This window comes from Myxine glutinosa, chromosome 7, assembly GCF_964187855.1.
Source record: "Myxine glutinosa chromosome 7, kmMyxGlut1.1, whole genome shotgun sequence".
NCBI classification, from domain to species: Eukaryota; Metazoa; Chordata; class Myxini; order Myxiniformes; family Myxinidae; genus Myxine; species Myxine glutinosa.
In genome coordinates, this window is record NC_136267.1 from 61072831 (window position 1) to 61090601 (window position 17771).

A 17771-nucleotide genomic window follows, 5' to 3' on the forward strand; every position below is an offset into this window, starting at 1 on the left:
AAGTTACAAACGGTTTAATGAGTTATCAAGTTTTACTACCCATTTTATAAATGCTCTATCTGCCCTCCACCTGCTGCAAGGACAACATCGAGACGATAGTTGAATTCGTCCCAAACGTCTCTCAGAGTGTCTTCTTTCACTGAAGTCACCGCTGCCGTGCTTCTGTTTTTGAGTTCATCCAGATTAGTCGCTAATGGTGGCACAAAAACACGGTCTTTGACGTATCCCCACAAGAAAAAGTCGCAGGGTGTAATGTCTGGGGATCTTGGGGGCCAAGAGTATAGCGCAAAGTCTTGGGGTCCTGTGCGACCTGTCCAACGTTGAGGCAGTGTGTCATTTAGAAAACATCGAACCTGCAGGTGCCAATGTGGCGGTGCTCCGTCTTGCTGAAAAATGAAGTCATCGGAATCTTCATTAAGTTGTGGAAAGAGCCAGTTCTGCAGCATTTCGAGATAGGTTTGCCCCGTAACTGTTTTTCCCTCAAAAAAGAAAGGGCCATAAACCTTTATTTGAGAAACGGCACAAAACACGTTCACTTTCAGGGAATCACGCTCATGCTCTACAGTTTCATATGGATTCTCTAGTCCCCATATGCGCACATTGTGACGGTTAACTTTACCGCGTAGATGAAACGTTGCTTCATCACTAAAAATCAAACACGGTAAGAAGCTGTCGTCTTCTATGTTCTGTAACATCGCATCACTAAATTCTACACGCTTTCCTTTGTCACCTGTACGAAGAGCCTGTACCAGTTGCAACCGGTATGGCCTCAGGATTAAACGTCGCCTTAACACACACAAGACAGTCGTATGAGGGATCGCAAGTTCTCGGCTGGCACGACGAGTGGACTTGCGCGGGCTACGCAGAAAACTCTCTTGAATTCTTCTCACGTTTTCCTCTGAGGTGTGTGGTCGCCCTGGGCTCTTCCCCTTACATAAACAGCCTGTTTCCTCAAACGACGACATACCAACGACGAATGCTCTTTGGCATTGGCGGATCAATGCCAAAACGCCGTTGAAACGCACGCTGCACCGCAATTGCGGATTCAGTCTTGCTGAAATGCAGAACGCAAAACGCCTTGTGTAGCGGGGTCGCCATCTTGCGAACGACTGAGGGTAGAGGCTGTTGGTGTGCTGGGAGAGCCATCTCGCGATGGTCATTTGAAACTCTATGCCCCGCCTTTTCAAGTGGTAAGCGGTTCATTTATGGGCGGTTCGTGGTTGTAGAGATATTGCGATTTCAAATCGGGTCCATCTTTTGGAAACACCCTGTATGTATATGTATGTATGTATATATATATATATATATATATATATATATATACATATATATATATATATATATATATATATATATATATATATATATATATATATATATATACATATATATATATACATATATATATATATATATATATATATATATATATACATATATATATATATATATATATATATATATATATATATACATATATATATACATATATATATATATATATATATATATATATATATATATATATATATATATATACATATATATATATATATATATATATATATATATATATATATATATATATACATATATATATATATATATATATATATATATATATATACATATATATATATATATATATATATATATATATATATATATATATATATATATATATATATATATATATATATATATATATTGTTACATATTTATGGGAATGTATGTGAATTACTATGCAGGTCTTTGCTTATCAATGTGTAGTCGATTAGGGGTTGTTGTGGTTGGAGGGTCAGGAGCCCTTCTGGAAAAAGAGACCGGAAACGGAAGAGGAAAGACACGAGGTCGAGAGAAGCGACGAGCATTCTTCTTCCTCGCCCCGCTCCGACGAGAGGTGGGATTGATATTGAGCCGTGTGGAAAAGCGGCGTTCCCGAGCACGTCTGGCGAGAGGAGTTACTGGGACGGATACCTGCCCGGTGGACACGTCAAGCTACCGTGTGGCCGTGCACCGACCCAGCGTCTGGCACCGTTCGCGGCACCGTCTACAAAGACGCATACGGGTCGCACGTTGGGGCCTAACACGCGTTGCAGGCGGCGTGTGGCTTTTGCTTGCTTTACAGTACCCGCTTCGCGTGGCCAGGAGGGGGCTGCAGCCATGGTGCCCGGTACGATTCCTGCCCGGTGGAAAAACGTCCACCCGGGGTTCGTTCAACCGCCCGAGTGCGGCGAAGCCGACCAGCATCTTGGTCAGGAGGGGCCCAGAGACATTGTGAGGGACAGAGACCAAAGGGGGTCGTGAGTACAAAAGGGGACACACGTATGTAAGATGGCCATCTTAATCATCTAGGGGATTGATTGTTGAGTGTGAATTGTGGATGGGGGATTGCTCGGGGAATATATCCGTGATTGTATCATTGAAGTTGTATGGTATCCTTACCCTTGAAATATATCATTGAAAATCAGTTTTCTCTTGGGTGGAATTCATAGGGATTGCGTTGCGAAAGCGCATATATAATACAACTTTCTGGCGAAGTTCCTCTCACGGTCCGGGGGTCACCGAGACCAGGTAGTCACCGAGGGGACCACGTAACAGAATTGGGGGCTTGTCCGGGATCTAAAATTGTATAAAATAATAAAATAATATTTTTATTAATTAAAATTTATTAATCAAGTATTAATTGGTAAATTTTTGGGGAAATTGGGGGTAAAGTATTGGGTGAAGGTTAACAGGGGTTAACGATAGGCACCATGGCGTTTGTGGCACAGAACTTTGCGGTAACCCCGAGTGAGGCACAGTTCCGAGCGTTACTAAAGTCGGACCTCTTCAAATTGGCCAAACATTTTAACTTGGACGTCCGAACTAATTTGAGGAAGGCAGAGTTGCAGGCCACGGTGATTCAATCTATGGTGGGAGTAGGAACATGGGACGAGTTAGCCTGGGAGTGGCTACCCGAAGAACCAGAAGACGTTGAGCTCCGGAAACTGGAGTTGCAATTACGGAGCCAGGAACGGATCAAAGAAGAAGAAAGGAAAGCGGAAAAGGAAAGAGCAGAAGAAGAAAGGAAAGCAGAAAAGGAAAGAGCAGAAGAAGAAAGGAATGCAGAAGAGAGGAGAGAAGAGAAACAAGCACAGGAAAGGAGAGTGGAACGAGAACTCCAGGAAAGGTTAAAAGAAGAAGAAAGGAAAGCAGAAAAGGAAAGAGCAGAAGAAGAAAGGAAAGCAGAGGAGAGGAGAGAAGAGAAACAAGCAGAGGAGAGGAGAGCTGCAAGGGAACTCGAAGCAGAGGAGAGAAAAGCAGAAAGGGAATTAAAGGAACGTGACATGGAGCTTCGGCAGGAAATTAAATTCAAGGAGCTGGAGTTAATGAGAGAACGGGGAGAGGCACCACCCTTGCTGACGGGGTCGACACCTAACCAGAAAACCTGGGATGTGGGCAGACATGTGAGGCTGGTTCCACCGTTCAGTGAAAAGGAAGTCGCGAAATTTTTTCCACACTTTGAGAAAGTGGCTCGACAATTAAACTGGCCGGAGGAGGCCTGGACCATACTAGTGCAAAGTGTGCTGGTGGGAAAAGCTCAAGAGATTTATTCGGCGCTACCAATGGACCAATGTGCAGATTATGAGGTACTGAAGAAGCACATCCTCAAAGCCTATGAGTTGGTTCCGGAAGCTTACAGGCAAAAATTCAGGAATGCCAGGAAGAGGGAGAGTGAGACCCATGTGGAGTTTGCCAGAGTGAAAGAAAACATGTTTGATCGGTGGTGTGAGTCAAAAGGAGTCGGGAAAGACTTCGAAACCTTGCGTGACTTGATCCTGGTGGAGGAATTTCAGCAGTGTGTCCACGAGGACATCAAAGTGTACCTGCAGGAAAAGAAAGTACCAAAGTTGTGGGACGCAGCCACCATGGCAGATGATTATGCCTTAACCCACCGAATAGGGGTCCACGAACCTAACTCCTCGCCTAGATCTCCGCAGGGGAGGTGGGGAACAGCAGGTGCGGAGAACGACAATACATGGCGGCGGCCTCGAGAGGATTATGGGGACAACGCGGATACCCCACCTGTTCGAAATCAGAGGGATGCGGGCCCAAGACAAACTTATATTTCGGGGGGCCCGAGGCAGACCACGAGTTTTTCCTCCGGGCCTACTTGCGCTTTTTGCAAGAAACCTGGACACTTGATGTCCAGTTGTTACCGCATGAAAAGGGAAGACCCAGAGCGGAGTCCGACTATTACGACTCCAAATGCAATGGCCATTGTGAGAAATCGCCATCAAAAGGGTTACCAACCATTTATTTCAGAGGGGTTTGTGTCACTGGATGGAGCCTCGACTAACCGGAGACCGGTTAGGATATTGAGGGACACAGGAGCACATCAATCTTTAATGCTTGAAGGCATTTTGCCATGGTCCGAGGAGACGGCAACGGGGGATAGTGTTCGTTTACAGGGGATCGGGGGCGGTGTTAGTGCTCCACTTCATGTCATCCAGTTGGAGTCCGATTTGGTGTCAGGACCGGTCACCGTCGGTTTACAAGCCACACTTCCTGTAGAGGGTGTATCTGTGGTTATCGGGAATGATTTGGCCGGGGGTCAAGTTTATGGTAACCGGAGCGTTGGTAAAGAGCCCAGCAGGGAAAATAACACCACACCAGCTCGGGATGGCGACAAAAGTACCAAGTTATTTGTAGGGGGACTGAACTTCAAAACAGAGGAAGAAGTTCTGACCTCTGTCTTCAACAGATATGGGCCGCTGGTGGAAGTGCGGTTGGTAAGAGACAGGGAAACGCAACAGTCAAGAGGGTTCGGCTTTGTCACGTTTGCAAGCACAAAAGACGCCAGAGAGGCAGAGAAGAATTGGAATGGCAAGGATTTGGAGGGTCGGACCATAACAGTAGGGAAGGCATTTCGTAGGCGTCGAGAGGTCTACAGGAGAGGACAACTGGGCGGTAGTTTTGGTGGTGGCCGCAATCAATATTATTATGGAGGCTCCCTGAGTTACGGCAGCTCCCGAAGGAAGGATTGTCAAAGTAGTGGCCGAGAAGGAGACCGCTATTCATGGGACAACAGGGACAAGCGGTCCCCCCATAATTATTAGGGAAGTTCTGAAAAGCTGAAGCACTGAAGGCGGCGGAGCCGCCGAGCCAAGATTCCTACACGGATTAACCGTGAACGCCCCGTTCCTAAAGGCGTCCATGTAGTGAACTTTCATGCACGGACTAACCGTGAACTCCACGTTCCTCAAGGCGTCCATGTAGAGAACTTTCCTGCACGGACTAACCGTGAACTCCACGTTCCTAAAGGCATCCATGTAGTGAATACTCGGCTTGGCCTCCCGGAAAAAGTGCTATCGAGTTGCTTAACTTTGGATCTTTGATCAACCCCTTAACCTTCATTCACAAGAAACTGACAGTCAAAGTCAGAGGGTCATGAGATGGAGTTTGGCTTGGCAGGAGTCCAACGGGAAATTGAACATGTAAAGGGCAGGGACAATGTCGTTGCTGGTGCTTTGTCCAGAGTGAATTACCTTTGAAAATCTCTGGGGGTTTTGTGAAATTTTGTTGCTTTATTTTTAAGTGATAACTGTGCCCGGGGGGAACTGATAATGTGGGGGGGGGGTTGAGTTATCTGGTTTGTTTATCCAAGTTGGCCGGCAAAGAAAGTTTTCGCTGGGTTCAAACTTTCTTTCTTGAAGGGGGGGGGGGAGTGTTACATATTTATGGGAATGTATGTGAATTACTATGCAGGTCTTTGCTTATCAATGTGTAGTCTATTAGGGGTTGTTGTGGTTGGAGGGTCAGGAGCCCTTCTGGAAAAAGAGACCGGAAACGGAAGAGGAAAGACACGAGGTCGAGAGAAGCGACGAGCATTCTTCTTCCTCGCCCCGCTCCGACGAGAGGTGGGATTGATATTGAGCCGTGTGGAAAAGCGGCGTTCCCGAGCCCGTCTGGCGAGAGGAGTTACCGGGACGGATACCTGCCCGGTGGACACGTCAAGCTACCGTGTGGCCGTGCACCGACCCAGCGTCTGGCACCGTTCGCGGCACCGTCTACAAAGACGCGTACGGGTCGCACGTTGGGGCCTAACACGCGTTGCAGGCGGCGTGTGGCTTTTGCTTGCTTTACAGTACCCGCTTCGCGTGGCCAGGAGGGGGCTGCAGCCGTGGTGCCCGGTACGATTCCTGCCCGGTGGAAAAACGTCCACCCGGGGTTCGTTCAACCGCCCGAGTGCGGCGAAGCCGACCAGCATCTTGGTCAGGAGGGGCCCAGAGACATTGTGAGGGACAGAGACCAAAGGGGGTCGTGAGTACAAAAGGGGACACACGTATGTAAGATGGCCATCTTAATCATCTAGGGGATTGATTGTTGAGTGTGAATTGTGGATGGGGGATTGCCCGGGGAATATATCCGTGATTGTATCATTGAAGTTGTATGGTATCCTTACCCTTGAAATATATCATTGAAAATCAGTTTTCTCTTGGGTGGAATTCATAGGGATTGCGTTGCGAAAGCGCATATATAATACAACTTTCTGGCGAAGTTCCTCTCACGGTCCGGGGGTCACCGAGACCAGGTAGTCACCGAGGGGACCACGTAACAGAATATATATATATATATATATATATATATATATACATACACACATACATATATATATACATACATATATATATATACATACATACATATATATACAATACATACATATATATATATACATACATACATATATATACAATACATACATATACATATACATATACATACATATATCATACATACATACATACATACATATATATATATATATATATACATACATATATATATATATATATACATACATACATATATATATACATACATACATATACAGTATATTGTTACGGATCTCGGTTTCGGCACTCCCCGTACCGAGGGGGGTTTAATCCCCTCGTCTTTTAAGCTGGCCGTCCGAGTCCTGGAACTATCTCGCCACTTCCAGTCAGCGCTGAATAGGGTAGTAGGCCAATTATTCCTATGACCTAATTACCAGCGCCTTCCGGTAAGCGAGGAAATGAGCCCCGCCCGAGCCGCGGCTGTAAAGGACATGCCGAGCGAAGCGAGCCACGACTCAGGCCGTTAACAAAAGACTAAACCCGATTATAGCGTTTGGCCAAAATCACACCACAGGTATTCAATCAGGGAAAAGACCAAAGTGACCGGATGAGAGGAAAACCCAAAGAATTAGAAGGAACAGGTGTAATTTATTAATTATATACAAAACCAAAACCAAAGAAGAAACGAAAGGTAGGACTGTACAGGAAGAGGAAGAAGCAGATACACAGGGCAACCTTAAAAGTCTTATATTACAACCCCGGACAAACAAACAGACTCACACGAAGAGGGAATGGCAGGAAGGAATGGCTGGAAGGAATGGCTGGAAGGAAGAGAAGGGTCCAGGCAGATGGTAGGCGTCTAGGTCCGGGTGTTGACTCAAACCGCGGCAGCGGCGAGCGCGTACTGTTGGCACCCCGTCGGACCTTATACGTGGCGGGGGGGGGGGGGGGGTAGTCCTTTGCACGGCCGTATGTATGTGCAGTTCAATACAATCGATGATGCAATCTCGCCCAACCTCCGCGCAGTCCGTGCCCTCTCTCTCCTCTCTCCTCTTGGGCTTCTTTCAACAACAGCACTTCTCCCTTCTCTTGTAAAGGCGCCGCGCTTGCGCTTATATAGCCCGTGTGGAAATGAAGCCGCGCTTCATCGAGCCACGCCTATCAATGAGCTCACCTCAGCCCTGGTTGGCTCGCCGAAAGGGCCACGCCTCGGTCTCGCTCCGGGCTGGAGGCGAAACCCGGCGGCAGCTGCACGTATATTTTCACGCGGGCTGACTGTCATATATCGTGTAATGTCAGCGGACCCACTCTTCTGCCTCACGATCCTTCGCACTCATCTCCCTCTCACTTAGCTCTGATCTCCTTCTCACCTCATCTGCTGAAGCAGTCCCTCATAGCCACTTTTATTGTCCGTTGTTGTATCAAGCCGCCGGCTCCGATGACACGCCTACCGGTCGGCTCACCTCGGCGCTGGTTGGCCAGCAAGGGCTCGCTGGCTCCACCTCTGATGGCGAGTCGACGTGCCACACCTTGTTCTTGTGGTTCCGCCCCCTTTTTCCTCGGCTTGAGACTGCGTGCGTAATGGCGGCTTGGTGCCAGCAAACAGCCCAAGGCAAACGGCAGCGAACGCTGCCCTACCATTACTGCACTTTGAAGAGCGGAGATGATTGGGGAAATTGAAGGGGCCTATCTTATTTGATTAATGCAACGCAGATTCAACTATTGGGAACAGATCCTTAACTGAAACACATAATAATGAAATAACTACAGAGAGGTCCTATGGTTCTCTACGTGTTGTACATGGACTAACGTGGGTGTGATCTTGAATAAAGCCAATTAATGGGGATATTTACAGGGTATCATTTATAAGGGAAACATTTACTAAAATTTACTAGTGAAGGTTCTAAAAACCGTAACAATATATATACATATATATTGCTACGGTTTTGAGATTTGCACATATTGATCATTAAAGGTTAAAGGGTTGCCCCCCATAGTTAGTTGCACGAGCAACACGTAGGCCCACTTGTAGTATTAGTTATGTCATAATATGTGTAAGTATAGGCCATTTCCCCTAGTAATATCTGCGTTGTGTAAAGACATGAGTTTAGGTCCCGCTCATTTTTGCATTCACCCTCCAATTCCACCTCTATGGGCGTAATTGATCCCGCGCCCCATTTGGCTGCCCGCTTAGTTGTTACGCTTTGGCTGACCGCTTAGTTGTTACGCTTTGGCTGCCCGCAGCATTTTTTGCCCTTTGCTCACTCACTAGTCGAGTAACACGAGGTAGGCCTGAGAAGGAGGAGCGCGGGGTCGGGGTGGGGGCGGCGTCGAGGCGGAGCGTCAGAGGCGATGACGGTAAGAGCCACCAGCCAACCAGGGCTCTGGCGGCATGGCATGAGAGGGCGTGGAGAGGCGCGTCTGGTGAGTTCTAGAAGGTTCGCGGGGCGTGCCTATATAACGCGGTGCATAAAGTCCTTGAACAGGACTCGCAGAGGAGAGAGAAAGGACTTGTTGGGAGAGGACTGACTCGCAAGTGGAGAGAGATAAAGGACTTACGAGAAGGACTCGCATGCACACGGCAGTGGCGATAGGACTCGTTGGGAGAGGGCTTGGTGAGAGGACTGATTGAGGAGACCTTGACTCGCATCACTCGTTTTGAGGCATTGAACTGTACCTCGCGGTATAACGTACGCGCCAGAGGAGAGGAAGAAGAGGCGTTGAGTACACGGCTGCAGCCAGACGCGCCGGTGGTGAATAGCGCCTACTTCAGCCACACGAGTAAACGCGGTAATAGCCTGCCAGTGATTAACCGCCAGAGCCCACACCCTACCGTTCGCCCCCGTAATAACCTTGTGCGTACAAACGACACGCGGAGAGCTCCTGCCTTCTCTTCTTTCCATCTGCACGGGACGAGCCGGAGACCGGGGGGAGCTGCACGGGAGCCATTCCTGGACGTGGTGAACATCATCCTGCAGCTGCAAGCCCCGTGCGAGTGTGTGTGTGAAACGGGCCCATTTGTCCTGGGTAGTAAGTAAGTGTTTAAGGCTACACTGTGTCCCCTTTTTCTGGAATCATTGTATAGTGTAAATAAACCTGTTATTCCTTTTTCCAATTCGATCGCCTCTGTGATTTCGCCATTGACTAAGCGTGGCATGAATAAGATCGCTAGAACCGGGTTCACCATAAAAACGGCACGGATCGTGTGTACGCACCGCTCGGCGTCTCAACACGCGTGGTTCGTGCGGGTCTTATTTCCTCGTTTCAGGGAAGCGCGAGTAATTAGGTAATAGCGAACTTTAGTCCTAATACCCTATTTCGCGCTGTCCGGGAGGGACGTCATAGGTCCCGGGTCCCGCCAGGCCAGTCACAGACAAGGGGACCAATCCCCCCTTGGTAAGGGGAGAAGGCCGGCGTCGAGATCCGCAACAATATATATATACACTACATGACCATAAGTATGCGGACACCCCTTCTAATTAGTCGATTCGGCTATTTCAGCCACACCCACTGCTGACAGGTATATATAACCAGGTACACAGCCATGCAATCTCCATAGACAAACATTGGCAGTAGAATGGGCCATACTGAAGAGCTCAGCGACTTTCAAGGTGGCACTTTTAGCTCTTACACGAGCCTCGATCTTGCACAACAAAAAAGAAAACAATCATAGGATGCCACCTTTCCAACAAGTCAATTCGTCAAATTTCTGCCCTGCTAGAGCAGCCCCGGTCAACTGTACGTACTGTTATTGTGAAGTGGAAACATCTAGGAGCAACAACAGCTCAGCCGTAAAGTGGTAGTCCACACAAGCTCACAGAATGGGACCGCCGAGCGCTGAAGCGAGTAAAGATCGTCTGTCCTCGGTTGAAACACTCACTATCGAGTTCCAAACTTCCTCTGGAAGGAATATCAGCACAACAACGGTTCGTCGGGAGCTTCATGAAATGGGTTTCCATGGCCAAGCAGCCGCACACAAGCCTAAGATCATCATGCACAATGCCAAGCATCGGCTGGAGTGGTGTAAAGCTCACTGCCATTGGACTCTGGAGCAGTGGAAACGCGTTCTCTGGAGTGATGAATCACGCTTCACCATCTGGCAGTCTGACGGACGAATCTGGGTTTGTCGGATGCCAAGAGAACGCTACCTGCCCGAATGCATCATGCCAACTGTAAAGTTTTGTGGAGGAGGAATCATGGTCTGGGGCTGTTTTTCATGGTTCGGGCTCGGCCCCTTAGTTCCAGTGAAGGGAAATATTAACGCCACAGCATACAATGACATTCTAGACCATTGTGTTTCCAACTTTGTGGCAACAATTTGAGGAAAGGCCCTTTCCTGTTTCAGCATGACAATGTCCCTGTGCACAAAGCGAGGTCCATACAGAAATGGTTTGTTGAAATCATCGGTGTGGAAGAACTTGATTGGCCTGCACAGAGCCCTGACCCTCAACCCCATCGAACACCTTTGGGATGAATTGGAACGCCGACTGCGAGCCAGGCCTAATCGCCCAACATCAGTGCCCGACCTCACTAATGTTCTTGTGGCTGAATGGAAGCAAATCCCCACAGCTATGTTCCAACATCCACTGGAAAGCCTTCCCAGAAGAGTGGAGGCTGTTGTAGCAGCAAGGGGGGGGGGGGGGGGGGACCAACTCCATATTAATGCCCATGATTTTGGAATGAGATGTATGATTGTTCAGGTGTCCACATACTTTTGATCATGTAGTGTATATATATATTTCAAGCCGAGACATTAAAATTTGCTGAAAGATGGTTCTTGATAAATCCCTGAAAACAGAAGTTGAATCAAAGGGACTTAGGGGCCTCTCCATGTCCACCATGAATGGCATCATGTATTACAGGGAGAACTTTGCCTTCTCTACACCCCTTATTAATAAGGTGTGGAAGGAAATGTAGAAGATATTACTTTGTTGTTTGGAAAAGGTTGGCTCTTGCGTAAGTGTCCTTTGTAAACTGGTCATCATTAGTTTGTGTGTCGTAAAATGCACAAGGTTTTCAATGGAGAAGTTGTGAAGACGTATATTACTGTGATTTAAATGGAATATCACAGCAACATAAGGCATCCCATTGTCTTCAGTGTTGCAATCATATTAACGTTTAATACGCCTTCCGAACTTTGCATGGCTGTCACTATTTGGCATGAAATCATAATTCTCAACAAATACATGAAACCAATCAACAAAGGCAAGACAGCTGATGCGTTGGGCAAAGCTCAGGGACATTTTCAGGCCCGGGATAGGTGAACAGACTTATGACTATCACAGGGCCATCCAGACAACATGGTTGAGCTTAATTCCTGTGGGTCTGATGTTTTGCCTCTCCTCTTCCCACCACATGAAAATTGGTTCAGGGAGGTGTTCAAGCTAAATAAAGAAATATTAAATGAACATTTAAAATTCCATTATGAAAAAGTCAATCTCAAGGTGTAGGCCTATTCTCTTCTAAGAGCATCGGATGCTCATGACAAGTCGTGAGCGTTACTGGCTCGTAACCAAGCCCAGACAGGTCGCTACCTAATCGCAGGGTGCTTTGGTTGGGGGGGTAACTTGGTCAAGGTGCCAGATCACTTCACACTGGCATACCCTTAAGAGGGATGTTTGACATCCACCAGAAAATGCTTAAGTCCAAGGGCAGACATTAACATCACTCCGAAGGCGGGTGTACCCACTGATGCAAAAGCGTCATTCCCGAGAAGCATCAAGGTGATCATTCATAGTCTGGCCAATAAATATTCGTTGTTGGGGAAACAATATGATTGATGATTTGGTGTCAGGTCAGTGTTTTGGGACTGCCACGGGAAACATGTAACCCAGTGCTACCTGCCGCATGGTTGGGTAGTCGGCGACTAAACCAACACCACTCAATTGCTTTGCTGGAGGGGAGGGTGACTGTGACACCCTGCAGGACTAAAAACAACACTTGCCAAAGGGTGGATGATCTCCCTTTGGGAGCCAATGGACATCGAACACGGAGTGATAGTGTCTCCGAAAAAGCACCCGATCCAGATTGGACCGGTTTGTGGCAACTCGGGTAGCCGAAAGGGGTAGTGGAACCCTTGATGTGAGGTGGGTGGGCTAGTATGAGCCAACGGCAACCATAAAAAGGCAAATGAGCTGGTATTTAGCTTCCACAAAACTACATCCGTGCTGAAGAGGGTGGGTACACAGTGTCGCTGAAGCCTTAGCAGGTATGTTCATCGTCAGGTGGATATCACTGCAGTCCAATTCTTCCCCAACCACTTTTGTACCATTTTCATGGTGTAAGTGTGCACTTGCATTTGTTGCAGTGCTTATTTGTTAAAAAAGAAAGGAAGAAAAGAAACAGTCCCTCAAACTCCTGGCTCTCCCTATCAGCCATGATATGTTTCGGCCAAACCATCTATCTATAATTCCAGTAATCTCTGTCTGTCTGTCTGTACGTTTGTCTGTGACCGCTGTTTCTCGACAACCACGGGTCCGATATACTTTTAACTTGCCAGGTATATTGCTGGGGACCCGAGGATGTGCCTTTTCAAGGTTTCATATTAATCGGACAATTACTTACCGAGCTATGTCCAAAAAACGATTCAACCAATCAGAGAGCAGCTAACGATCGCGTGTGCCGAACGTGGCGGGCACACTCTGCCTCGGATGGCACATTTGAGAGCGTATTCATTTATTTCACGTTTGCAAACTATGTTGGCGTTAAACTATGTTTTACAACTAATAAAAACGAATTTGCGATTCATTCGCTTTCCTGCGCGTTTGTGCACGCGATGGCGATTTCTTTACCAAACTCCGGAAGCCGTTCGCTTTGGACCAAACCATTGCATGTAAATAGAGGGGGGGGATTGTCACCACTCGCAAGCCGTTCGCTTTGGACCAAACCATTTCATGTAAATAGAGGGGGGGGATATAATTTTAGATATATATATAGTACGGGCATGCCCTAGTATTTCAAATTTGGCCTCCAAAGCCAGCTGCTGACGGGGCATCCTCCATCATACAAAGTCCTTCTTTGACACACCTGAACTCCTATCCACTTACAGGGCCTTCATCCACAGCTTGATGGAATACTGCTCTCCCCTCCAGGCTGGTGCTCCGGCCTCACGATGTTGAAACCAAAGCTTTCAAGATTATTTGAATCTCTCGTGATGTGGCTGAGACTATGGGCCTATCACTTCACCATCACAGACAGGTCAAGTGGTCTCCCTATCTTCTACCGCCTCCTTTGTGGTCTTGCACACTCTGCTCTATCCCCGTTTTGTCTGCCTTCATATTCCTGCAGTCCACAATCAACCCCCTCCTGCTGAAACTACCTAAGCCCAGGATCACTGCTCAGGTCCACACATTCGTTCCTCTTTTTCCCCCACATGTGGAGCCAACATCTTCATCCTCTTAAATCTCAATCCTCTCTAGGTCTTCAAGACAGCTGTTCTCCACCATCTCAGATCGACCCCAATCCAAAAATCATGATCTTTTCTACCCTCGTTAAACCTCCCCATTACCCCAAGCCCTCTTCCCGATTTCCACTTTTTACTTCCTGAGAGTTCCATTCTGTATATTCCTTTTGTTATGTTGCGACCTGATTCATTCCCTGTTCTCTCTCTTCCTCGGGCCTCGACTCTGTATTCAAAATTCAAAAAAGTCCTTACAATGTTGGTAGCAAACAGCCATGATAACACAAGAACAGGTGATGAGAAGGAAGGTCACTTGATAGGACAGGAAAGCGAATAGGAACAACAATCGTACGTCAAACTATGCAACTCAAGCAACAATCCCATGACTGTTGGGGTTAAAGCCCCAACCACTGGAATGCCATGACGACATCCAGCATGGCAAACGCTCCAAGACGAGTCTACTTCTGACTGGGTTAAATGGAATTAAAGGAGATGGAAGCAAATTTAGATGCTGGAAGCACATTTTCAAGCTAGCATTCGTCGCTGGATGTTAAAGATCCTATGGCGTGTTTCCGTAGAGAAGGTGCGTAATCGTCGGCACCCTGAATGACATACAAATTCAACAACCATCAGTGACGCCTCGTCGCGGTGGTTGTACCCCCCAAAAGCAAGTCGAGGGCCAGATCTTCACCATTCTTCCCTGCTGCCCGGATTCGTCAGGGCAGCGCGGTCATGGTCAGGGTGCTGATTGGTCCCCATGGACCGAGCCGTTCCCTCTTGTCTCTCTCTCCAACACTGTCGTGGCCCAGACTTCGTGAAGACAGAGGTACATCATCTTGGATGAGGGGGATATCGATCGGCCGTGTCCGTGCCAAAGGCTTGTTCAACAGAACTGTCTGGGGCTATACCACAACAACAACAACAACAACTACTACTACTTAAGAATTCATACCCAAATCAACTCCGCCTGAAGGTTAGGCCTGGCGAGCCAAAAAAAAACCTTTCTTGCCTGACCCCACAGGTGTGATTAATTGTGGCCGGTAAAGTTGTTCTGGTAGTAAATGTCCCATCACTCCTGCAAAATGACCACCACGCCTTTACGGTCTCCCTCTTTCCACACACATTTGTTTCCTTGATCCATCACTATACACCACATTTGTTTCCTTGGTCCATCACTATACACTACATTTTTTCCTTGATCCATCACTATACACTACATTTGTTTCCTTGATCCATCACTACACACCACATTTGTTTCCTTGATCCATCACTATACACCACATTTGTTTCCTTGGTCCATCACTATACACTACATTTGTTTCCTTGATCCATCACTACACACCACATTTGTTTCCTTGATCCATCACTACACACCACATTTGTTTCCTTGATCCATCACTACACACCACATTTGTTTCCTTGATCCATCACTACACACCACATTTGTTTCCTTGATCCATCACGATACATCACATTTGTTTCCTTGATCCATCACTATACACCATTACTCTCAAATTGGTAACGAGGATGAAAAAGCTCCCACTAGTTGTTACATTACGCCCCACTGTATCCTCCATATCTGGCATGAAATACTTCCAAACTTGCTTATATTCCACGAGGCAAAGTGGGGTTATAGGATCTGATATTGTATAAGCGCAGTTTGTTCATTTCAAATAACGATTAGTAAATGAGAAATTATTTATACATACGAAAAGCGATTGTTATATAACGATTTATTTTAAAATAAAACGACTAAATTGATTACCTTTTACACCTTCCTACCCCTGAACCCCTCTTCAACAATTCCTTCCTCTGTGGACATTCCCTTTATCCCGGCAGATACGAGCGTCGACCCTGGTTGGTACATGCAGCGTGGAATCCGACCCATCAGCCGATTCGGTAAACGGCAAAACTCGGAGCGGGCTTCACCGTCCAGGTGTCTTCAGTCGTTACAGTCCCTCAATTCCCGTGCCAATCCTGGCTGGGTCCAAAGCCGGTTGGTCGAACGTATCAGTAACAGGCTGGCCCAGGTGATATATTCCTCATGAAGGTGTTAAACTGCTTGAGAATGATTTCAGGTCGTCAAACTCAAGCTAAACGACCATGTGAAAACTGCTTTTATGTGTTATACATAAAGCTCAAATATCCACCTGTGACCATTTTTCGATTGTGTATTATTCTCTACATTGTGTAAAGCTTTCAAGGGTCTTCCTATCCATTGGTGAGAAAATGAATCACAAAGTGCATGTCAATGTGATGCCCCTTTTTGACCACATGGGCAAACTCCGTTAGACATTCCTAAAAAGGCAAGGCGGAGTGCTCCGTAATGTCGTCAACTTGCTTGTCCATTGCCACCAATTCCTCAACATTATGCCTCCCACTCGATTGAATTGTGAATATAATTTCATTTGGATCAAAAGGGATTCCCAATTATTTGTGTTGGAATCATTTCGATGCTCGCACTCATGTCATCGATGTGCTTTTGACGTTTCCTTTTGTTCTGAGATTTCACTTACTCTACTCATGCTAATTTTATTTTAATAAAAACTCGAAAGCATCTCAAAATGCAAAGCTCATCCGCATCCACTTTGTACTCAAGCTAAACTTGACGAAAAGAACAATTAAAAAAATTAATGTACAATTTATTCACTTGTGTTCTCCATATTCTCAGAATAAAGGCTTGTTTAAAATTTGGGGACAAAAACTCCATTGGTTAAAAAAAGTTATGGCCTGGACACACACACAAGCTCAATGGTAAATAAATAAACAAACGATTAAAAATTATTTTTTTTAAAACAGCCGTCTTGTACTCAACTTGTTGCGGACGGGCTCGTAAGGCCTATTTATAATCACTATGGCTTTACCCTTTCATGAATTATTTTCTCCATATGCTCATCATAAAGGTTTGTTGAAAATTTGTTGACAAAAGCTCACTTGGTAAAAGCATTATGGCCTAGACAGATGGGCAGTCATAATTATGTACCATTATCATTATGTATCACCATCAGCATCATTTTCATCAGTATCTACCAATATAAACAATTGGCCTGATTGTTATGTACCATTATCATTATCAGTATCAGTACCATTTCAATAATCATCATTATTATAGGACTAATGTGTGTGTATGTATATATATATATATATATATATATATATATATATACAGACTTGGCATTTAATATGGAATATTTTTTTTTTCTTGACTTGGGTTTACTTTCTGAACTCGGTATATCAATCTGGTGAGTTTATTTTACGCTTCGGTGATTTCTTTGTTAAAAGAACCATGTCACTGATTGTCTGTCGCAGCAAGAAGTCAATAACAGGACGATATCACAGGTGGCGTGACAAAATGTTCGGACAGGCACATTTGACGATTGGCTTCACAATCGGTTATATAAGGGTTGTTGCGTTCTGCATTAGTGGAAAACAACTGCTGCACGTTTACAAAAGTTATTGCCGCTTCCCATGGAGATGGTCCGTCAACTCGACAATGCTGTTTGTCATTTAGTGGTGGCTTTACGAAATTCTGGCATGAAACAGCATGCTATTGCTTGGCAGTATGGCATCACTCAAGGTCAGGTGTCAAAGATCCTGAAGCGAAATGCTCAGAGGGGTGTCCCTACTCCAATACCGAGAAGCTAGGACGTCCCCACAGAACCACAAGGAGGGATGATCGCCAGCTGCACAGGTTAGTCCGCAATGGCCATACCAAGTCAGCTAATTGGCTTAGGGCTGAGTGGCAGCAACTGACAAATGTGCCTGTATCC